The following is a 25,369-nucleotide window of genomic DNA, read 5'->3' on the forward strand; positions in this document are numbered from 1 at the left end:
CTCAATAATCTGCTCCATTTCCTCACAGATCCTGCTGTTGCGGAGAGCATACTGGGCCCAATCACTGCTTCAGCCTACACTAAGCCCCTCATAATTCCTGAGGCTGCAGCCATGGGGGATGGGGTACAATGAGGACTGAGCAGGGTGGCAGCAGGAATGGGTGGGGCTTGTTGGACTGGAATGGATAGCCCACCCTCCCCCAGTGCACCCGGCCTGACTGCACAGCTGCTGTGGGCAAGGATGGTCTATGGGCAGTGAATGTGAGACCCTATTGTACACAATATTTTTGGTCTAACTGAGTATACAATTAAAGAAAGAAGAAACAATAAACATAAAAATATAAAACAAAAACTTACAGTAACTAATAAAACTCACTAGAAATGTATTCAAGGAATTTTTCTTTTCTTTTGGAGCATCTTAAATTCCAGAATTTTTTGTGTGAATATGCAATGACACTCTCAGAGGATTTAGCTTAGTAACAGTAGGTACAAGAGGCAAGCAAAGATATCTAAAAGATAATCTATGAGAATAAAAAATAACCATTAGTTGTATACATATGAATTATACACAGTTAATAAGCAAACCATCAGAAAATGTTATGTAGGTTACATATTTCCAATACATTTATTTGATTCATTTTTATAGAAGGTTATGCTGATTTGCCTAAGATTGCTATTGAAATTAGTAGCAGAAAGTTTATATTTAAACCAGTAAAATTAATGTTATAGTATAAATATTGAGACATATTTGTTTACATAACTACAAATAATATTTGTATTAATAGATATTCCAAAAACACTGTGTTATTCTACCAGGGTATTTCTGTAAATGTTAGTGCTATTTTGCTTATGTTATCAAAGGAAACATATACATGTTTCCTGTGGTAACATAAGCAAAATAGCAATAACATAAGCAATTTATAATTTTGTTAGGAAGCAACACAATTTATCCACTCTATATATAAAATATATTTTCAAATGTTTATTCTGATTTAATTTTCACTACAAAACAATGAATTGTTGAGGGTTTTTTTGTCTGTTCCCATACTTGAAAATACAACACATTATACATAGGATATATGATTTATAAGTCTATATAAAATTTTTACATAGCATGCTATTTATAATAAAAAATTACCTTGTGCATTCCAAACCTGGCAAAAAGAAAATCACTCTTTCTTTCAAGGCAGACATCTCTCTTTGTGTTTACATCTCTAGGCTCTGTCTTCCCCAGGAACACTAATGAATCTCAAGTAAACACCTCAAACACACAGAGAGTGACAACATGCTATATGCACAAAAGTGAAAGAGAGAATTTACGAGAAAAAAAGACTGGCAGTCTCTAGATAGTCATTGAAAAAGTGAGAAAAACTAGCCTATTCTGAAGAAAAAATAATGAATATTATAAGCTTTATTGGCCTATAAATCATACAGGCACCTAGTTTGAGATAACTTTCTCACCGGGTACACAGAATATTTCAATATATATGTCTTCCTACAGTTCCCTCAACACCCAGTATTTATCCCTTCATCAGCACTCTGATATTTACTGTGAAGATTCCTGAAGCTGATGGAGGGAAGCCAGTACAAATTTATCCTCTTCAAGATTCACTCCATCCAAGTCCATAATGCTAACTCAGTTATGTGACGCATGAATAGCACCTGAAGCAGAAAGTAGCATGCACTCTAAAATACACAGTGCACATACAGAGAGAGAGCCATGTTCGTCAACATTCTATCAAAAAAAAAAAAGGTAGTCCAGTAGAAGTTTAAAGACTAATAAAATAATTTATTAGGTGGTGAGCTTTTGTGGGACAGACCCACTTCTTCAGACCATAGCCATACCAGAACAGACTCAACATTTAAGTCACAGAGAATCAAAACTTGTTATCAAGATGGACAAATCAGAAGAGCAGAGTAGTGGTAGGAGGTGGGGGAGGGGTCAAGAATCAGTTAAAACAAAGTATGTAAAAGAGTCCTTATAATGAGCCAGGTAATTGCCATCCCAGTTCAAACCACGTGTTAATGTATCGAATTTGATTATAAAAGAGAGCTCCACACTTTCTCTCTGCAGGCAGTCACTAAAGTTCCTTTTCAGTAAAACACAGACTTTCAGGTCATTAAAAGAATAGCCCACTCCATTAAAGTTTTCTGATGTCTGTTTTGTGTCCCTTTATTCTTTGCCTAAGAGTGTTTAACATTTGCGTTATGTACATAGTATGTGGGCATTGCTGGCACATGATGGCATATATGATGTTAGTTGGGGAACATGAGAATGTGCCTGTGATTCTGTGAGTAACCTGGTTACGTCCAGTGATGGTATCTCCAGAATAGATATGTGGACAAAGTTGGTAGTGGGTCTTGTTGCAAGGAAAAGTTCCAGGATTGGTATTATTGTGGTATAGCCTGTGGTTGCTGGTGGGATTCTCATAAGGTTGGGAGGTTGTCTTTAGGAGAGAACAGTCCTGTCACCAAGGGCCTTTTGGAGTGTGGCATCCTGATTAAGGTTAGGTTGTAGGTCATTAATGGTGTGTTGCAGTGGATTGAGTTGGGGGCTGTAGGCAATGACCAGTGGTGTCCTGTTGTTGGTTTTTTGGGGCCTATCTTGAAGTAGCTGGTTTCTGGGTATTCATCTGGCCCTGTCTATTTGGTTTTCTTTACTTCTCCAGGTGGGTAATCCAGGTTTACGAGTATTCGGTATAGATCTTGTTGTTTATGGTCTCTGTCAGTAGGATCAGAGCAAATGCGATCGTACCTAAGGGCTTGACTATAAACAATGGATCTTGTTGTGTGTGCAGGATGGAAGCTAGAAGCATGTAGGTAAGTATGGCAGTCAGTGGGTTTCCGGTAGAGTGTGGTACTGATCAGGCCATCATTGATTTGTACTGTAGTGTACATGCAGATCAAAAGAAGAAAGAACACATTAATATAAAACTGTGAGCTTGGCAGGTCTGCTTCGTGACACTACCATCTCTGGTCTTACATTGGTCCTGATTTTATCAGCCATGAGGTTTGCTCTTTATATATTTCTTTAATTTAAATAAGTTATGAAGAAACAGTTGGAATTTCACCGGTAGCAGCTGGCCAACAAAACACCTATCAGCCACTTGGGGCAGTGATTTCCTCATAGACCTAAGAGTTTTACAAGTGAAATTATCATTTTTTTCCTCAGGCCTCAGCAGAAGGGTGAGGGTAAGGTAAGGGTACACTTGTAGCCAAAATGCGTATATTGTGAATGAAAAAGTCTGTATTTAGAAAGAATCTCCTTTCTCTCTTCTCCTTTGTTTATCGGTAGACTTGGTAAAATTTCAGTCAGATTTTTGCAGCTTTTAGAGGCCTCTCACAGGGTGAGGCCCTAAACTGTAGTTTACTTATATTTTACTTTAATCCAGCACCACTGACAGACCTTCAGAAGAGAATGCTAACTCTGCTCTAATACCAGCTTAATAGGAAGAATAAAAAAAAATCTAATGTTTAACATTTAAAAATAAAACATGTTTAAATACTTTTATTCTGGTTTGTAATCAGTTACTGAAATATTGTTTAATACTGCTTTACAGTCATCACCAACTGATAAAAGAGAGAGATATCGTTTATTTCCTGATCTATCTACTCCCTCATTGTGAGAAGAGTGTAAGTGTAAGCAATCTTTGAAAACAACAATATTCAATTTCATCTGAACTTCAAAAAATAACAGCCTTCTATTTTGCAATTTCAGGTAAGTATGCCCAATACTTTATTTAGTTTTAAATTGTTTTTTTCAGATTGTTTAAATAACATAGGGAGCAGATCTACATTATTCCTGTAAGTCTCAATCAAAGTCAACTTCAGTTCTCTTTTGCTCAGTTTGTATTTATGTTCTGTGTTTCTGCAAGCAATGAACTATGTATACTTGGGTATTTGTCTATAGCACATTGCATTTGTCTTACATACTGGTAATCCTGTCAGGAATAATTACACAAAATAATGCAATAATATTCAGTGGAAATAATGCATTATATGTAACAGTTACATTGCCAATAACACAACATATTTCCTGTATACACAGTGATGGAGATTGGTCAAGACTTGGATGCCCAGGTACTTCCATTAACATTCATATGTTGTGAGGAACCCAAAGCATTAAGGCAATTAATCAAGTTACCATAATTAAGGTAACCTTGATTTAAGCAAATTTTCCTTAAAGATTTCTAGAATCAATGTTTTGATAAAATTGCTAAGTCAGTAAGTGTGTGGCCTATAAGTGGATTCTTGGAGATGATTTATGAGTCCCATAAGGGATTTTTCTGAAAACTGGAAATCTACTTCCAAATCCACAAAAAATAATGCAGCTGATTGCACTTAGTTGACAACAAAGGTCCCAATCCCCCAGTGAACTGACTCCTCCCTGAAACCTCTGTGCAATTCCATATGGATGCAGAGCTCCACCTGTGCAGAGTTTATTACATCATGTGCTAACAGTCTGATCCTCGTAGCAAAACTCTCATTGTCTTCAATGGGAGAAGAATTGGGTCTTAAATATTCTGAAAGCTGTGTATAGCAAGAAGATTACATTCCCCTTATATATGTTGCCGTGGAAGATCTAGAACACTTTTATTCCTTGCAAACCAGTCTAGTGTAGTTGGAAGATGAGTTTTATTTATGGCATATCTTTAAGTATGACAAACAAATAAAAGGAAAAAAGTAGTCAAGTAGCACTTTAAAGACTCACAAAATAAATTTATTAGGTGAGCTTTTGTGGGACAGACCCACTTCTTCAGACCATGTTCTGGTATGGCTATGTTCTGAAGAAGTGGGTCTGTCCCACAAAAGCTCACCTAATAAATTTATTTTGTTAGTCTTTAAAGTGCTACTTGACTGCTTTTTCGTTTTGATAGTATATAGACTAGCACAGCTTTCTCTCTGTTGCAAATAAAAGGAAATTCTTCACACAGCACACAGTCAAAATGTGGAACTCCTTGCCAGAGGAGGCTGTGAAGGCTAGGACTATAACAAGGTTCAAAAAAGAGCTAGATAAATTCATGGAGGTTAGGTCCATTAATGGCTATTAGCCAGGATGGGAAAGAGTGGTGTCCCTGGTCTCTATTTATCAGAAGCTGGAGAGAGATTGTTACCTGTTCAGTTCACTCCCTCTGGGGCACCTGGCATTGGCCACTGTCAGCAGAGAGGATACTGGGCTATACAGACCTTTGGTGTGACCCAGTATGGCCAGTCTTATGTTCTTATGAGAACAGTTAGATTAATTATAAGCTAACTATCACTAAACCATGAGCGAGTCATGTCCATGGTATTCAGCATAATGGATGGCTCAAATAGGAAAGGCAGACCCCACAGAGCATGTGTAGACGATATAGTAGACTGGTGCGGAGCTAGTCTACAGAAACTAAGCCACTCTGCACTGGACACGGAAAGATGGAAGGAAATAGTGAGGGAAGCATTGAACACCGATGGGCACTGAGCCCATGGTTGTTGATATCACTAATCTGTTATCTTACAATGACCAGTCATTTCATCCCCATTGAAGTTAAAGCACCCACTCTCAGTGATCAAGAGAAGCAGCAGATTTCTGATGCCTACTCCTTCCTTAGTGAAGTGCCCAACATCTTGCAACCTGCAGGTTAGTAAAAACCAGCCTTCAGTCATCAGTAGGAGAAAAAAAAAATGGAGCATAGTACGAGACCCAGTGAATAACAGGCCTATGTTTGCAGCACACCTTTTTGTTACCCAGAATGGCTGCATTACAGAACAATTCTTAATTAAGATGGTTTATTGTGAAATATTTGCTGTTTGAGAGTGCATTGTTCCAAGGTAATTTAGATCAATTCAAAGTCCACTGGAGTCTATGAGACATCTCCCATAATTTCTGTATACATCTGACTGACCACTCTGGGGGAAAGATGAAAATTTCTTGGCCTACCAAATACATTAGGAGACATAAAAATGAAGAAAACAGGCTAGGGTTAACAGTAGGTATATGTGGTGCTCTCTCATGTAGGGCAAGACTAATAAAAATGCCTACACTCTTTGGTTCTGAATTAGCATCACCTTGTTTATGTGAGACAAACAAAGATAATTACATAGAAGATAGGTCACCTGCCTTCTAGCCAGTCAAGCTTCATTGTTAAGCTCATGGAGAGAAGAAGATTGACACAGCAGGCTGAAAACATTATGAGATAGGTCCTGGAAGTGTTTTAGTGTAGCAATGAGAATCTTAAACAAGAAATGCCTGTTACTCTTACAAGTATCTGCCACAGAAATCTTAATATTCTTCCCTTGAGATCCCAGTTCTATGCTAAATTTCATTATGAGAATGCCCCGTTCTGACCAAACTCAGACTAGTCAGTATAAACTTACCAATATACGTTGCTGTTTCTTTTCCAATTGTTGCACAGGCAGGAAAGCAGATTTAAAATTGGCAGAATATCTTCTACAGTACATGCATGAGGAATGGTGAGTCAAACAGAAACTCCTGTTAATTGAATTCATATACCTCCCTAAGGTGGTATCAGCTGACGTCTACCCTTTCCATAGTAAACACATGAACTTATTTGTTCTACCTTCCATCATGATAGTGTGATAAAATTAATAGTGTGGCCATGGTAAAATGAACAACAGTCAGCATCAGCTGTGCAGAAACTGTTACAAAGTCCATCTTATTCCTGGGCTTCTGGCCTCTATTCAGCACACTGGGCCCACTTAAGGGCCCAGTTGCTTTCACTGGGATGAGGGGTGGTCTGGGGGGAACCCATCATCCACTCACTTGTGCAGGGTTCCAGACAAGGGACCCTATGCTGCTGATAGTTGGGAAGAGCTGAGTCCCTTAGTCCTCAGCACAGCAGCTCTCCTCCCTGAGCACGTCCCCACATGATTCCCCCAGGCACCTTCTCCATACTGCCACAGTCACAAGTCCACATTCTTGATCTGATGAAGCTCCTGGCTCTTCCTCTGCAGTTTCTGGTGTTCCTGATGCTCTCTTCTGCTCCTCTCAAACCTGCTCTCTCCCACTACTCTGGTCTCCTCGTGTCTCTTTGCTTACCACTCACACTCTCCCACTGCCCTTCCCACTGTGAAGGGTTTTTAAAGACCTCTTATTAGCCCAGTCACGGAGTCAGCTGGCCCCAGTTAGGCTGAGTCATCTCCTGCCCAGCTATCTGTGATTACTGTGCTGGTACTCTGCAGGCCCTTCCGCTTGTTTGGGCTCACTCTGAGGGGGCTCTTGGTCCTGGCCCTGCCATAAATCCTATCCAGACCTCTTAGACATATACTCAGGCTCACTAGTCTAGTTTCATTATTCATTTTTCTGCTAGATTACAAGTCATCTGCTGTCAAAAATCCCTTCCTCATGTAGTACTTGAAAGTTACGATCAAAGCATCTCTTAACCTTCTCTTGGACAGAGCAAGCAGATTGAACTGATTGCATCTCATTATAAAGCATGTTTTCCAGAATTCAGTTAATTCTTGGAACTATTTTCTCGTCCTTTTCAATGTTTCAACTTCCTTATTAAAGTGTTGAAACTGGCACTGGACACAATAGCTGTGTGTACACTAGCCAAAAATTTCGAAATGGTCATGCAAATAGCCATTTAAAAGTTTACTAATGAAGTGCTGAAATACATATTCAGCACCTCATTAGCATGCAGGTGGCCATGACACTTCGAAATTGACGCGGCTCACTGCCGCGCGGCTTGTACAGATGGGGCTCCTTTTCGAAAGGACCCCAGCTACTTCGAAGTCCTCTTATTCCTATCTGCTCATAGGAATAAGGGGACTTCAAAGTAGCTGGGGTCTTTTTGAAAAGGAGCCCCGTCTGGATGAGCCGCGTCAATTTCAAAGTGCTGTGGCCGCCCGCATGCTAATGAGGTGCTGAATATGTATTTCAGTGTTTCATTAGTAAACTTTGAAATGGCCATTTGCTTGGCCATTTCAAAATTTTTGGCTAGTGTAGAAGTAGCCAATATTCCAATAGTAGCCTTACTATTACCACATACAAAGTTTATATCCTATCCCCACTCCATTTATAAGTCCACCAATAGTGTTTGCTTCCTTAGCTAAAGTATTGTACTGTGACATCATGTTCCATTGCTTATCTGGTATGATCTCTAAAAGTATGTCTGTACTGCTAATGTAAGCTCAGGATCAAACCCAATTCCCCCATCCACCTGCACAAAAATTATTGCTAAACCAGGGCCCATACCCAAGGTCTCAGGACCATTCAGAGCTTTTAGGTCCGAGTCCTAGTCAAGCTAGGGCCCAGGGTTTGAGACCTATTGTTTCACAATGTGATCTTAGCCCTTTTAGCCTCAAGTCTTGGGAGTCCTCCAGAAGAATCTCACAATCCAACCCTCCTTTGTCCTCTCTATACCAACAATCCCCAAACAACTCAAGTGAAATAGAAGCTATTCTCACTTCATGTACAACATCCCTCCGCATGAGGAGAGCAGCAGAATAAGTCAAGCAGACTTTAATTTCTTCAGGGAACTAACTGGCAGGTTCCTCTGGGAAGCTAATATGAGGGGGAAAGTTGTCCAGGAGGGCTGGCTGTATTTGATGAAGCCTTATTGAGGGTGCATGAACAAACCATGCCAGTGTGCTGAAAGAATAGCAAGTATGGCAGGCAACCAACTTGGCTCCATAAAGAAATTTTTGGTGAGCTTAAACACAACATGGAAACTAACAAGAAGTAGAAATGTGGACAGATGACCAGGAAGGAGAGGGGGGGCATGCAGAGATAGGGTGTTTGTGTCAGGTTTGAGCTGGTTCCTGTGCATATTTTTGGCAAGTGTTCTTCTGTTACTTGTTTTGGGGCGCTGTAGTGAGAGCTGGCCTGCCCAGCACAGAGTGACTGTTGCACTAGTGGAATATGTTTGCACAAAAATCCTTTGATATTATCAAGAAAAAGTTTATTGCTATCTTTGCATTATGCTCTGCATTATGTGATACAAAGAGGATTTGAGATAATAAAGTTAAAAAACATGATTAGAAGCAAGTATGCATTACTAGGCAAATACTATTCCTCTACCTACCTAGGCACAGTAATTCACACTGTAATAAATTCTAAATATAAAGCCTACATCGTGGTCCCCCCCAAAAAAATCCATTATTCATCATGTCATCCGTAAATACATTTCACGTCAGTCAAGACAAAACCTCTTCCAAACATTAAGCTCCCACCTCACAAAAATAATTAGCCCCTTTCCTCACATAAGCACATTCTTACAGGTACTATTTCATCTCTTCCATCAGGCCATGCAAATCCATAGTGTGAGAACACAAAGCATGCCTGACTTCCATTGCCAGGGCAACAACAACAGCACAAGTAGGTGCAAATTTTGGCTGAGGGCATAGATTCTGTGGCGCTTCTCTGTAATAGATCCTTGCAGGGGGAACTAGCTCTGTCTGAACCTCTGGCTTCAAAAAGAATGTGAAGCATACACACAGTCACAGTAATGAAGACAGCATTGATGACTGTGGTATCCAAACAGATCTGTAGAGATCTACAGTGGGATTTTAATCTGCCCAAAGCATATCCAACAGCCGTGTTACATTTGTTGATAACATAATCACATCTTCTTTTTCCACAGCCCCATGAAATCAGGGTAAGGTCTCACAAGCCAGCGCCAAGATGGGTCCAACCCAGAATCATGGTGTGGACAGTAACTTCATTTATGACAATGTCATTTGGTCAGAATAGTCTGACCATGAATTTAGGCTCCTGAGAAATGAAAAGTTCTGATATTGTGAACTTCCCAGTGCAGCCCATGATGATAGTCATAAAATGGCCTCCGTGATCCACAAGGACCTGCATAATTTCTGGAGTAATGTGCTCCTTGAGGAAGGCAGACTGTTGGCTCATGAGCCCGTGAATGGACCCTTACAATTTGGAAGTCCCTTTCTCTCAAAGCCAGAAATTACCCCTGTAATATCTTTACTACCTGCCATGTTGGGATAAGCTGCATGCCTGATTGTTCAGAAATCACCACCACTTTACCAACAGTCAATTTTTCAACTCCAGATGAGTTGGCAACAGACATTTAGCAGACTGGGAGAGCCAGATTCCAGAAGGTTATAGGTAGGAAGCAAAGTCTGGACACCGTGCATGAAGCAAGCAGGAGGGTTTATTACACACAGAGCTGGAGGAGTGGTTGCGAGGTATCTCTCTACTCATGTTAACTGGATTTCTGTAATATAGGATTATAGGCCTGCTCCAGGCTTTAGGAACCAAACAGTGGGTCTTTAGCAAAAACCATAACCTGCCTCAGAAATTTCCATCCTACCACAATAGATATTTAGCAGACTGGGGGAGCCAGATTGTAGAAAGTTATAGCACCCCTCTTTCATACCAGCAGGCCTGACCTTCTCTATATTGGAGGACGTGAGAATGGCCATACAGGGTCAGGCCAAAGGTCCATCTGGTCCAGTATTTTGTCTGCTGACAGTGGCCAATGCCATTGCCCATTCCCAGCTTCTGAACAATTCTTTTGCTTGTGCTTTCACTCTAGCGTCAGGGAATGGGCAGAGCATCAGTGAAGTTCTGGTGGACATTTTTATGAAGTTATCTCTGATCCACCAAAGATACCATGAATGGAAGGTGAGGACAAGCTTCTCACAAAGATTCAGAAATTCAGCTTCTCTCAGGTGATAGTCCAACATTCTCTGGCTACCCCAGGTGTGTATGAGAATGTGATTCCCAGCTTTCCGTGCTTGTAGCCCTGCACCAGAAATGCTGGTCTTCATAGGGGGCATCAGCAGTTCTAAAAGTCACACTGAGCCTCATCTTCTAGTTCATATCTGTCAAGCCAGGGTACCTCTTCCTCTACTTCCTTGTCCCTGTCCTGTTCCACCATAACATTATGAGTTACCTTTGGTGGGTTAGAAAATGCCACAAAATGTCCACCAGCACCTCACAGATGCTTTGCCTATTTCCTGACAAAGGAGAGAAAATGCAAGCAAAAGATTGTATTCAAAAGATGCCTCCTCCATGTGGCTGGATCCAGCAATGGAGAGCTCACAGATGAAATGCTGGTTCTGAGAGCAATGTGAACTGCTCTGTTCATTTTAAATACGTGTAAAACTTGAAGCTACGTGATCATCACCTAAATGTCAACATTCTTAATATAAGAACTATTAATCAAAATGTTCAAGAAAAATGACAATCCTGTTATAAGAGTCTTCATAACTTATGGGGTGACATTGTTTTTTACCTTAATAAATGGCCATGGTTTGGTTTCTTGGGTAGGTTGATTTGCGGGCAGAAATCAAGTAAATACCACCACTTTTTTTCCCCTCCAGTCTAACTCTTGGCACTTAGTTTATGCAATCCAAATAATGACCAGAAGGAAGGGATATTTTTTCTAAAAATAAATAGACCCTTAAATTTACCCATACCACTTTCAACTCTTGAATTGAAAAGAAACAGAGGTCATCCTACTAAGATTTTCTGCATTTCCTATGTACAATCAAGGACAAAAATAAAGCAAGAAAACCTTTTCTCATCAGATTTTTGGCATTTCTTCAGTTGCAGCCATAGCTAGTAAAAAAACAGAGGTGACCTAAAATTTGCTTATGCATGAGTTAATTCTGACCAGAACTTCGGATGGACTCTACTTTCTCCAAACCACTGTACTTCTTATTCTTCTTTATATTGTCTGCAAAAGGGATAAGGAGCTGCTGTAGGCCCAGCCATCCCACTCCACTGTACCTGTAGGAAATGCATCAGGGGAAGAAGAGTTAAGAGGCAGGGAAGTAACTCTTTAGGACGGTGGTTCCCAAAATTTTTGGCATTACACCCCCCATTGACTTTTGAGAAAACCTCATGCCTCTCACCTCTTCTTTACCATCATTCAATCCCCCTTTTAACAAAAAATTCAATTTGTAATTTCAAATAAACACAAAAACTTGATATAAAAATATTATTTAAAATTAAAAATAGGCACAAATAGTTTTTCTTGTCCTCTTGCAGGTGTGTGGTGCAGCCCTAGTTGGCCAGCTGCCTGAGCCCCATGCCAGCCACCAGAGCTGCCTGTGCCAGCTGCTCACCCACCTGAGCCCTGCACCACCGGAGCCAGGCACCCCCCACCCACCAGCTGCCTGCCCTAGCCACAGACCAGCCACCTGAGCCACCCACCCAAGTCCCACGCTACCCCAGCCAGCCACCTGCCCACCTGCCTGCCAGCCCGAGCAGCCTGAGTCCTGCGATGCAGAAGCCAGTCAACCAAGCCCCATGACTCCCACAAGCTGGCCAGCCGCCTGAGCCCTGCAAGCCCCATGAGCCGCTCATCCGATCCCCTTCTCTCCCACAAAGCCAGGCACCACCAGCACCCCCGCTCTCACCCCATCCCCCTTACCTGAGCCAGACAACCCCAGTCTCCCATTTAACCCCATTCCCCCCCAACCCACACTTACTCACCTTTGCACATGGGGCTTTGCCTGCTGCCTGCTTTTTATGGCAGCTGCATTGGGTCACCCATTCAAAATGGCAGCAGCTGAGAGCAAGCAGCAAAGGTTGGGGAGAATGATGGGGGGAGGTTGCCTTGTGCCCCCCTTGGAATTTCTTCACACCCTCTCAGGGGGGCATGCCCCCCAGTTTGGGAAACCATGCTTTAGGGTATGGATGAGGGAAGAGAACAAACTGCATTCTGCAACTCCAGCACAGAAGAGCTGAGGAAATGACAGAATCTCTCTCTATGACAACAGGGTAAAAGTATGCCAATGAGCGAAGGGAGGGCAACCTACAGATGTAGCCTAGGAGGGAAATATTCCCCTTTTCTGCTCATATGACTTTATTAATTCTTTTAATTTTGTTTGGACTATTCTAGTAGCACAGTGGTTCTCAAAGTGTGGTCTGTGGACTACTAGGGTCCACAACCATCTAGCAGGTGGACCAGGGGCTCAGGACTTCCCCCCGAGCCCCACAGTGGAAAGCATGCACTGTCTCTCCAGCTCTGCACCCTCTCTCCCCATGTCACAGCTGCATATCTACATTTTTATGCTCCAACAGACTAATATGATTTATTTCATATCTAAGGTATTTAGAGATAAGCAAATACATGTTGTCATTATGGGTGCTTGGCTGGTGGTCCATGGAACGATTGGCATTGAGCAGGGTGGGCCGTGGATCAAAAGGTTTGAAAACCCCTGCAAGAAGGGAAAAGTCATAGGACTGATTTCGCACAGGAACCTGAGCCATACCACAGAAGAAGACAGTTGCATACTAAGAGGGGAAGAGAGCTACCATTCAACATGAAGCCACTAGAAGCTGTTTTGCGGTGAGTGGGCACCCTTCATGTCACCTAATCCAGATGGTGATGTTGGGACAGTCACAGGAGAACTGATAGGAAATGGCACAGGGAAGGAGCCATAAGCACTCCCAGCTTACAGAACACTGGTATCTATTGAACAGCCCTGGGTTTGAGCCTGGTGGACTGGGGGGACCTGGCCTATCATACCAGCAACCTTCCTAGAAGTCACAAACCTCAGCCCTGTCCACATGGCAACATTACCCTACCAACCAACCACCAAGTGAGGACCATCACACTGCCAGAAAAAAATGTTTTTACAATGTTTTTGCTAAAGCATGACTTCTTTTTACAAAAGGGGTTGTAAAATTTCCACATAAAAATGTGGGATACCAATTTAAAATACGCTCCTGATCTAGACATACTTGAAGTTCACTTATCATTTGTTCAAATATAAAGGTGTATAATTACTGTATAAGAAACCCCATTAGTTACATGTCCATCGTGTGCTCAAATTAGGCCTGTAAAAAGATTAAAGGAAAAATTAAAATTCTCAGGTTTCTTTGTGAAAGCTTTGATAAAAAACTATCAATTGCATTAAACTGACAATCTGTATTGATTAAAGGGAAATGGTAGAGACAAGGCAAAGTACCAGCATACCAACAGAGGGACAAATTGTTGCAGACTTTATGTCACCACATAAGTGTCTACTTACGTGCATATAGGTTAACGACTAACTACAAAAAGCATTTGCTCTTTGCATAATAAGTGTCAGACCAGAGAATTAAAACCTTCAGATTACTTCTCCCCCAAGAAGAGTCAATTATAATGACACTTTGCACTAAATCAGAAATCATATATTTCCATGAAAAACCTCTGCAGTAAACACAGAGTGTAAAACAAGATGATTAGATGTACCACTTCATTTTCTGCACAGGCTGTAAAATTGAACAGATGGAGTCCTAGCACTATTGTGAAGCTGGTAACGTCATCAGCTTTCAATTATTTAATACGATGTACAGCACAGTGTAAAAGAGTTAGTATCCAGAGAATATGTGTTTTGTCAAGTGAGGATGTTATGAATTATGGCGACTAAGATGCAGATTCCATTATCTCCAGTTGCACTTAACATAGGGTAAATGTTATTGGCAAGACTCATGGTGTTATGAAATATGAGAAATGGCAAGTTAGAGTTGAATCACAATGCCCTGTGATTTCCAGTAAAAGCACAGTCCTCTTATGCTTCTTTGCACTGCCTAATTCAAGAAGCACTGTCATTCAGAAAACATAAAGGCACAACATGAAATACTCCACAGTCTGGATTTCTCACCAGATGTTTTGCTAAATGTTCAAAAAATACCTACAAAGATGAAGTCAGGATTTATATTTTAGTTACCATGAAACTCATTGTATTGCTTATACTTCTAACCTTTCTGATTCTGGTACTTAAACCATTTGAGTAGTCCTGGATATGAGGTAGTCAAAACATCAATTAAAACAGCAGACCATTCACTGTTGAATGCAGCATTCCAAGGTTTCCGAGGCTGTATTTCCTAAGACTGAACATTCTATTTGAATGAATAGATTAACAACCATCAAGAATGGTGGAAGGAGAGGTGGGTGCTCTGAAGATGATATAGACCTTCCAGACTTCAGATTTACTCCAAAGTTAATGAGAAAAGATGTTTCTCTACTGGCACACAAACTGAAACAGTCAATATTCCAACCGGTTCTCAGATAACCTAGAAGCAGTCAGCCACCAGTTCAGGGTGGGCAAGGCCACTGTTGGGACCATCCTCATGGAGGTGAGTCATGCTCAGGTTACGTACCCACCGCAGGGAGGTATGAGGATGCTCCTGGTAAAGGGGGACCTTTTGGGACTGTGGGGTAAGGGCCCTCGAGGGGACCGTGGAGGGGAGGTGGGCCCTGGAGGGGGTAGGGGGGCAGGGAAGAGGGTGGGGAGGGTGCTGGGAACAGTGGGGTGTGGAGCACCCTGTCACGCTCTCCACTCCATTCAGGTCATCAGGGCAATAAGCAGCATCCTCCTTCACTGAGTCATCCATGTCAGGGATCTCAGCATCACCCTCATGGAGTTCACAGAGCTGGACTTCCCCACGGCTTCAGGGCTCTGGATGGGACCCACATCACCATCCAGGCCCCAGACCACAGTGCTGGTGCCTTCATCAACTGGAAGGGGTATCACTCCATGGTGCTCCAGGCCCTTGTGGACACCAAGAGTCATTTTATGGGCGTGTGTGGGCTGTGCCAGGTGAACCTATGATGCCCAGGTCTTTTGGATCTCTTGGTTTGGCTGTGGGAGGCAGGAGGAGACCTACTTCCACACATGAGAGCTCCTGGTTGGACACCACCAGGCCCTGCTGCAACATGGCCACTGCCCCCCCAATATCCATGCCTAATGAGGCCTACACGGAACATGCCAACCCCACCCAGGACATTTTTAATGAAAGCCTAAACCAGGATTGCAACAGTGTAGAGCAGGCATTTGGGCATCTGACGGGGTGCTTTCTGTGCTTCCTCATGCATCTGGATGTGGGTCTCCCCTTGTGCCAGATGTGGTGGGAGCATCTACAATATTGTGGAGGCAAAGCACAAGCCTTTCATGCAGTGATGGGCTGCCAAGGCCAGCCATGGCTACGAGCCCCACAACACCAGGTGCATGGGAGAGGGTATGAGTCATGAAGGCCCTCTGAGAGACCTTCTCTCCAGGGTCCCAGTGACCCTCCCCATTCACCCTCAACCACAATCCCTCTCCTGCACTCCTACGCCTCACTGCTGCCCCACCACAAACCCCATGCCCCACTCCACCCCCTGCCCACCATACATGAGGGACACAAGAGTGGTGAAAAATAAACTATTTACTAGAATGATATCAAATGAATCCCAGCTATGTAAAGTGAATGACAAACTATTTGCAAGGGGGAATGGGGAAGAACTATATACAACAGGGGCCTGGGGTAAGGGTGGGGGCAATGAAACTTGGAAGGGGTCCTGGTGTCAGGGTGGAGGGCCTTACTCCTTCACCAGGGTGGAGGGCTGGAGACACAGTGGTTAGAGGAACCACTACTGCCCCAGGTCTAGGGTCCCCATTGGGGCTGGGACAGAAACAGGACCACAGGGAGGTAGGGATGCAGAAGGGGTCCAGACGGCTCATGCTCAGGCTTGGGCCCATCAGGAAGCATGGGGAGGGAATGAGGGGCAAGGGGAAGAGGGGGTTGGCTCATCCTGGCCAGCACTGTCACTTGCCACCGGCTAAGTTCCAGCCAGGTGGCTGGTGGGAAGTCAGGCAAGATCAGGGCAGCAAGGTCAGGGCCTGCAGGGGGAGCTGCGGGTGGAGCTGTGAGGGGCTGTGGGGGTGGCTGGCAAGGCAGTGGGATGCTGGGTCATGTGGGCAGTAACAGCCTGGTTGAGGGTGTCCAGGGTGCCTGCCACCTGATCCCAGGCCTCCCGCTCCATCATCAGCCACTCCTGCAGGATGGCAGTCATGTCCCACAGGGCAGCTGTGTGGGTGGTGGTGCTCCGCCCCAGTAGTGTTGGTGCAACACTGCTCCCACATACGAGAGGGTGGTGGTGGGGTTCCATCTTCCTCACCCTCTGATGTGGCCATGTACAGGGCTCGGCCAGCCCCCAAATGGTAGTGCTCTGGAGACATGCGAGGACAGAGGAATGGACCATTAGTACCATGACCAGGCCCTGGGGTTGTGCCCCCAGTCCCCCACATACTTCCCCACCCTCCTATCCAATGGCCCAGGGGTCCTGGGGGGTCCAAGTTGCTGTGGGTCCCTGCATCGGTGCAGACTTTGGTCAAACCCCCGACTTCCCTCACCAGGCGTGTGGCCTGTGTTGCTGTCCAGCTGGGTGGGTGCTAAATGCTATGTGCAGCTCCCCTCCAGGGCTTGGGGAGGGTGGCCATCCAGGGTGCATCTGGACTGAGGCTTGTGAGCAGTCCACTGCCAGCTGTGGCAGAGAAATGCATGGGACCTACCTGAGGATCGCTCCAAGAACTCGGGAGGACTGGGTGGAGGGGGCCCACCTGGAGATCTCTGATGACAGAGCGATTATGAGGGTCCCGTTGCCGGACCCTTCATCATCTCTGTGATGTTTGGGTTCAGGCCTGTTGAGTGGAGGATGCTGCTGGCTGAGGGTCCCAGCACAACCTCCGGCTTGCTGTTGGGCTCCAGCTCCAGTTCTCGCTCAGCAGTGTCCAGCACTTGGATAGGAGGTGTCACCTCCTCGGGCCAAGGATGTGGTTCAGCTCTTCAAAGTGAGAGCAGGTGGTGGCCACTGCCACTGAGCAGCTGGCCACATCTCAAGCCCAGCAGTATGCCTGCCTTTGCTCCTTGACCTTTGATTGCACCTGATCAGGCATACAGCTGGGTCCCTGGGACATCAAGCCAGTGGAGAGGTGCACAAACACCCAGGTTGTTGTCCCACAGTCTCAGACTCTGACCATGATTGGGCCCTTTTTTGAGGCCCTGGCTGGGCTCCTGGGTGCCCTCTGACTACTCAGTGGGGGACCCCTGGGAGGGCGCAGGGACCTTGGCTGATGGCCATATGAGGGAATCAGTGCCTCAGGGAGCTGTGCTGTCAACTGGAGGTCATGCTGGAGTGGGATCCTGCTCCCTGCATCTCTAAACATGGCCAGATGCAGAGGCCATATAGTCCTGTTTGTACTAGCAGTGCCATCTCCACACTCCAGCTGGCCGGCACCATGGTGGACCCTATCTTTCGAAAGAGTGACCTATGAAGTATCTATACCCGTTCCATTTCTACACAGCCTTTCGAAAGGGGGACCTCTTCATGAAATGGAAATGGAAGAGTGATTTTGAAAGGTGAGCTGCGCTCTTTTGAAATTCCTTTCAAAAGAACTCATTTTGTGTGTAGGCACTCCATGGGGAATTTCAAAAGGGCCTCTTCTTCCGAAATTTCTTTTGAAATGATTTGCTAGTGTAGATGCAGCCACTATGTTTATAATTAACTGGATTTGTACAATGAAACATTATTATGGATATAAATGAATAATTTAAATATAATAATTATCCACATATTAATCCTTGTGTTTCAGGATTTTTCTGTGATTGTTTTCTAAATTGAACATATCTCTTCACTGATTTACTTGTAAGATTCATTGTGAGACAAAATTATAACTAAAAAATGAGTATTTATGTATGAGAACTTCAAAGTATGCTCAGCATTTTGCTTTCTTCTTTTTCCTCTCTTTCATCTTTTAATTCTTTCCTAGTTTTGTGCTGTCTTTTTTTCTCTGGTTATCTTTCACTCCTTCCCTCATCTGTTATCATCTTTTTTATTTCTCATCTCTTTCAACCTGTTCTATTGGATGGAAAAATAAAATGTCGCATTATCTATCTCTCACACTTCTCCACTTTTCATAGGATAATTTTATTTTATCTTTGTTATGGTAGATGGTGCTTTTTTAAAACACTGTCCATTTTCATCCAGTCCCATAATCTTTTTGTTTTACACCCTCTGATTTATTCATGTCTTTTTCTTATTTTAAATTCCTTAAAACTATTTTTTCTTATATAATAATTTAGGAAACCTGCATGTGTGATGATTTCGCACTTCTAACTTTTTCAAACCTTATGCTATGCATATGGAAAATGCAGAGCTTTCCAGTGAGTAGTGACCAACAATGGAGGAACATCATGTAAGGTCCAAATTTCAGTTTAGACAATCTCTTTGATGTTTAGTGCTCATTCAAGCCTTACTTGGACCTCTTGACCGGGCTCATAATCTTGTGATAACTAGAAGTGGGCCTGAGCCACAAAGTTCAAATAAGTGTTTGTGTCTGTATCCAAACTTTGCTGCAAACTTTTCAGTAATTTTAACGTCCAGAATTCATGTTCAACCCATTATATATAGACAACCCTACAGAGAAATCTAGATTAAAACCAGAACTTCCCCAAAGTTTAAGGGTATTAGGGTAAGAGATTAGTTTGTTTTTCTCTTCAGTGGATAGCTTCTACTATCAGTGTTTTTCTCTTCAGTGGTGCTTCTACTTCTGATCAGATGCTGCTGCTTTCTTCCTAAGGTTGCGAAATAGTATGCAGTATTCTGGAAATGAAGCTTATTGAACTTTTAAAACAAATGTCAGCCCCCAAAATTATAAGCCATAAATTGAAAAATTAATCAGAAACTGGACATGTTTGATTTAGAAATGCCAAGAGCATTTGGTGCTTTATGTTCTCATTCTTTATGTGCTCAGCTCTAGGGTTGAACAATGTAATGGATCGACTCCTTTTGTGAAACCTCTGTGGTACCATATGAAAATTCCTGATCATGATGCCTCATGAGGCATGTAGCCCATCTGGGAAACCCTGTGCTTATCAGGTGCATCAGGCACCTAAATTAAAAATCCTATCAGACAGGCTGATGCCACTTCCTATCTTAATTATTTGTTTGTTTTCAGCTTGAAATGTTCAAGGTTTGTCCAGAAAACCAGTTTGTGTGTTTGGTTTTGCTTTTTATCTACAAAGGTCTAAATTTTGTACAGGCCTTTACATTAAAAATTGTATTGAGTTGAAAACCCAATTTTACTTTAAAAACAATTTTGCTGAAAAATTTTGACCAGATTTTTTTTACATCTTCTCTTCCACTTCCAGCCAAAAAGCCATGCCATCCCTTTTCTGAAGGATGAGTTTCTACAGAAGGAACATGTAAATGGGGATCTCTCCCCAGCGCATATTCTGCAAAAGGGCTGGGATTTATCCTCACATGCAAATAGGATGCAGTTCCACTCCCCTCATACCTGGTAGTTCCCAGGGGATTTAAAAGAGACTGCAGGACAGCAGAGGCAGCAGACCTTCTTTCATATGGGGGAAGGGAGGGCCCTCTGAGTGTACATCTGGCAGAAGACTGGGGGAAATGATATCTGCCCAGATTAGGAGTTATTTATTGTTGTTTAACAAAAACAGTGAGGATCCTGTGTCATCTTAAAAACGAAATGATTTATTTAGGCATAGGGTTTTATGGGTAAAAAACTACTTTGTTGATGCATCTAACAAGGTGGTTCTAACCCATGAAATCTTATGTCCAAATAAATCTATTAGTTTATCGAGACACAAGATTCCTGACTGTTTTTTTGCAGATAAAGACTAACACAGCTACTCCTTTGAGACCATTTTTTCTTTTAGCCCCACTAAATATATGTGCAAGGAATGAAGGAAGAGGGAAGAAAACCCTGCCTCAGGGAGCAATAGGCGACAATGGTGTCACTATTTATTTAAGGGACGGATTGAAAGTGGTTGTGACTCGATGGACAATTCAGTTTCTTTAGAGAAAGCTATAACAGTCAATGATAATTTAATCCATCTTGAACATCACATGCTTCCTCTTTCTCTTCGAAGAAACAAGCAAATATTTTAGATTTGATTTTCACTTAGCCAGCCTATTCCTGACCTTATTACATTCATGAAAAAAATGAGCTCATTCAAGGAATATTCCCCAACAACACATCTTGCATTATTTGCTAACTATGATTCTAGTCTAAAAAGTGCCTCTGTATAAAAATATCTCAGTACTCAATAAACCAGATCCCTGTATGCATTTGGGAGAGCAATCTGGAGGCTATTTTGATTCATGCATCATTAACACAATTAACTAAACCTTAGATTTTCATGAGTGTTTACGGGAATTAAGCTTCCAATTGCCACTGAAAGTGAAAGGCAGGTGGGTGCCAAACTCCCCTTGGCTCTTTACAAAATTTCTGTTTAAAGACCAAAAAAGCCTTGTTGTTCATGAGCCTCAAAACAATGATAAAAAAATTGTCTGATGTTTGTTAGAAAAAATATACCAACCCTCCCCCTCAAAAAAAACACCATTACCTGCAAACTGTATCAATAGAACTTAAAAGTCATGGGTAGAATAAACAAGGTTCTCTACAATCAGTGACACACATCTGGGAACGTGGATTAAGGGGTGAGCAATGCTCTCTCACCCACTCACAGAATTTTTCATTTGCTCAATGTTCCACAGCCCATGGCCTCACTGATTTTAAGCAGTGGTTCTATGCTAAGTTAGTCTGGCTTCTGCCAAAGATGACTGGAACATGGCTCTGGTTAAACAGTTCTCAGGCCAGGTATATTTGATGCAGCCACCCCAGCATTTGGCCAGAGGAAGAGAAAAAACAAAGACGCCCAGCTTGTAGAGGCACAGCACCATTCAAATTTGGCCTGGCTGCCACTTTGTCTGGATAGAGGGAAGCCTGGGTGAAATGTCTTGTGATGGGTTCATAGAGAATATTTTCCTCTATGGCAGGGAATCTGCTGAGAACTAATCACCTAGCAGGACTCTCACTTGTACTGTGTGGATAAGATGGAGGGGAGACTCTTTGACTGAAGGAGACCCAAGGTCTCTGTAGGAAGAAGGTCATGGACCAGAATATGCCCTCTGCTGCTCAAAAATATCTGAACTGGCACCCCTGTCTACAATGCTATTTTTCACAGTAGAAACACACTGTACGTCATGGTTATTTGCAGCATTGTTGACTGTTTTTAACTATCTATCATACAGTCACATTTACTGACATTCATGGAAAAGAACTGAAAAGATCATTTACACAGCTGTAGTGCTCTGATGTTTTACCTGGAGAGACTCAGTGACATCATCAAAGTTAAAAAATTGTTAATCAGAACCCAATACAGAACTGGGTCGTAAAGGCGTTCTATGTCTGCTCCTAGTTGAGAGAAAAGCATCTACAGTCCCTTCATGCTTTTGAAACATATTAGCTCTGTCACATGCTGCTTTGTGTCTGCAAATATATTTCTAGAATCAAGGAATGAAGGAAATTGAAGCGGGGGGGGGGGGGGGAAGAGACAAATTGTGGACTGGATCTGGCAATATCAAATATTTGATTGCATGCTAATGCTAATTTGTAAACATATAGACTTGGAACATCAAATCCTTATCATGGTAACAAAGTTCATATTGGGTTGCTAAAAATATGAAATGTGCAAATGGCAACTCAGAGTCTTTGATTACATTTTTCCAAGATATACCTTTATTTTTAATGCTTTCTGTAGGTATAACCTGGTTCTCTTTCAATATCACAGTGCAGCTGGGATTATGCCATTCGTTAAATCAAAGACAAATATTTGTATATATTTGGGTCTATGCATTTTACTAATAACTGAATATAAGTAACCTATTTTTACTGAAAAGGAAGCCTTCCCAAATATTAATAAATTTTACAGCCACTTCCTATTTTGGGGGTTAGTCTAAAATTTGCTAAGGGAAGCAGAAAGAGCACAAATATAAGCATATATAACACATAAAAGGTGGAGTCAAACTGCTTTCAGATATGATCTCATATGCAGGGTGGCCATATTTACCTATGTGAAACACAGAACACCTGCTAAATTGCTTGGAGTTAAGTGAGTTCAATGGCAACCCATGAGAACTATGCAGTACGAACATTCCAAATAACATTAAGTTTACTGAACACCCCTTTAAACGATATACTGCATTATTACAGCAAATTTAGGTAAAAATTAAAAATAAATACCTACAATTGAGTGATTATTGCTCTGTAAAAGTGCCTACCTTATTCTAATCTTGCTGTCCTTCAGGCTGCATCTACACTTGCAAGTTTTTTGCTTTTTGTTGAAAATCCAGACTTTTTCTGGATGAACACACAGAGCACCTACACACAAAATATGCTTTTTCAATCCGAAATCGAAAGAACGTGGCTCTTCTTCTGGAAACCCTCTTCAGCTCCCAGATCAGGAAGAACACCTTCTTTCAAAAGCTTCTTTTGAAAAATAGCATGTGTATATGCTCCGCAGGCCCTTTTTTCGAAGGAGCAGCCTATTGGTTGGTTCAAATACCCCCCAAACAAATGCTAAAACTTGAGGGAAATCACTTATCTGGAAGTCCAACTCTAATTGAAAAGTCAAATAAACAGGATTAATGGTAAAGTTCTTCCAGCTTTTAATTTACCATGTACCAAATAGTAAAATAACAGGATTTTTTTAAAATTATTGATCTGTTTCAGATAGCTACAAAAATCCTAAAAAATTATGTTGTAAAAAGAATTCTTTCCCTTCTAGACCGTTAACTTCTCTGTAAAGTGGAGCAGCCAAAATCTTTACCTCCACCCCATTTCTTCCATCACCTCACGTTTTTCCACCTCCTTTTGGAGGGTTGGGGGACTGTGGCTCTGGTCTTTGTGGGAAGGTGCAGGCAGAAAGATGGAGTGTGTGGAGTGGTGTTAGCCTCTTTAAGGAGGGGTGGGGGTGAGAGATTCCACCTGCCACTCCTGTCTGAGCAATTTAAAGGGTTCTGAGGCTTCCAGGACATTTTAAATTGTCTTGGGTCCTGAGCACTTGCCCCTTTGCCCCCATCTGTCAGTGGGCCAAGCTGAGCACTATCCTGCACTCCAAACCCATGGGTGCAGACTGGAGCTCCCACCTGCTGCATTCCAAACCCTTTGTCCCAAGCTCTAACTCAGCATACGGTCCTAGCTGGAGCATCCTCACCCTATCTCACATCCCAGACTTCTGGCGCAATGTGGAGCAAACCCTCCCGTATTCTGAACCCATAATTTTTGTGCTCACCCCTGATTCTAGGGGGCCCCATAAAATCTAATAGCCCTGGCCTCCAGAAGAGTTAATCCAGCTCTACCAGCCCTCCATGATTCATCCTTGTCCCCTTCTTCCTGTCTCTGCTCCCTTCTGAGCCCTGTCTCCTATCTGTCATGGGACTCCTCCAGACCCATGGTCCCCCATCTAACACTGGTCTGGGCCCAGTTGTCCTTTACTCCAGAAACTTGCCTGTTTGCACTGCCTGTGGGCTACCAAGCTAAGTGCAAACCCCTAGCAGCCATCCCCCCTTTCTCCCAAGTGGTTTCCCCCTATTCTCCACCTAGGGCCCTGCCCTCCCTATCCCAATCCTATTACCTGCCAGCAGTGTTGGCGGGGATGGTGGAGCTGGATATTTGAGACACAGGCTCCTCTCTCTTTCTGAGGTAGTGTTAGCAGAGTGCTCAGCAGCCTGACCCCACCCTACCCCTCTCCTCCAGTCCCCCTCAAATCAACCCAGGTACTGCTGGCAACATGGTGTTTAAACAATCTGTTTAAACAGCCTACACACCTCCTTCAGCTGGCTGTTTAAAGAAACAGCCCCTGCTGCTTAAGAAGCTGTCTCTTTAAAATTCAGGTTCCTGCTTTGCAGCATATGGAACAATTTGCCTGTTTTTTTGTTTTTTGTTTTTTTTTAAAGTTGGGACACTCACCAGGGAGCTAAAAAAAGGGGCAGTCCCAGCTAAAACAGGACAGATGGTCACTTTACTCAAATGTTTAACCCAACAATTTACACGGTTGATCACCTGTGATACAATTTTCTTTCTATATCCCATAAAGTTAATCCCATTGTTGTGGGTTGGGTAATTACAGTCTCCAAAGCTAGTGGCATTTAAAGAGCTTTTATTGCTGTATCCGTAGTCCCCTCAAATCACATGCTCCACATATATTCAGATTAAAATTCAGAGTTGTCTCCTAGCAAAGACCCATCAGGGATTTTTACAGCACCAATGGTTAATTCAGTAATGTGACACAATATAAAAAGACTCTTAGCGGCTCTGTTTTCCTATCTGAGACCTGGCAAATGGACCTGGCAAATGCAAGGGGCAGACAATTTATCATGATCAAGCACTACACTTCAAATATAATAGAGAATGAACAGTAATAACACACGTGGTAGCTCTTAGTAATAATACTGGAAATGTATGTTTGTTTTGTTGTAAATTTAGCTAAAAAGAAAACCATTCAAGGTCATCAAAATATTCTTTCAAAGTCTTTAATTGCCTCTATATTGAAGGATGAAACTCCCTATGGTTGGTTTTGATTTTAAAGGCAGCCTGCCTGTAGACAATAAAGGCAAACTCAAGGCTAAAGTAAACAATATCCCTGTCAAGATCGCAGGATATAGCTGAATACGTGGGAGCAATTTGCCTGGAATATAAGTGAATTTCATATGGGCTCAGGATACTTTTTTCCAAAGGTATGAAGTTTATCATCTCTTCTTTGACTAGTACTAGAAACAACATAGTCATATGTTCTTATGTTATATAGCTAAGATAGGAAATTCAGGTATTAATTA

Source organism: Carettochelys insculpta, chromosome 3 (genome assembly GCF_033958435.1).
Source record: "Carettochelys insculpta isolate YL-2023 chromosome 3, ASM3395843v1, whole genome shotgun sequence".
Classification (NCBI taxonomy): domain Eukaryota; kingdom Metazoa; phylum Chordata; order Testudines; family Carettochelyidae; genus Carettochelys; species Carettochelys insculpta.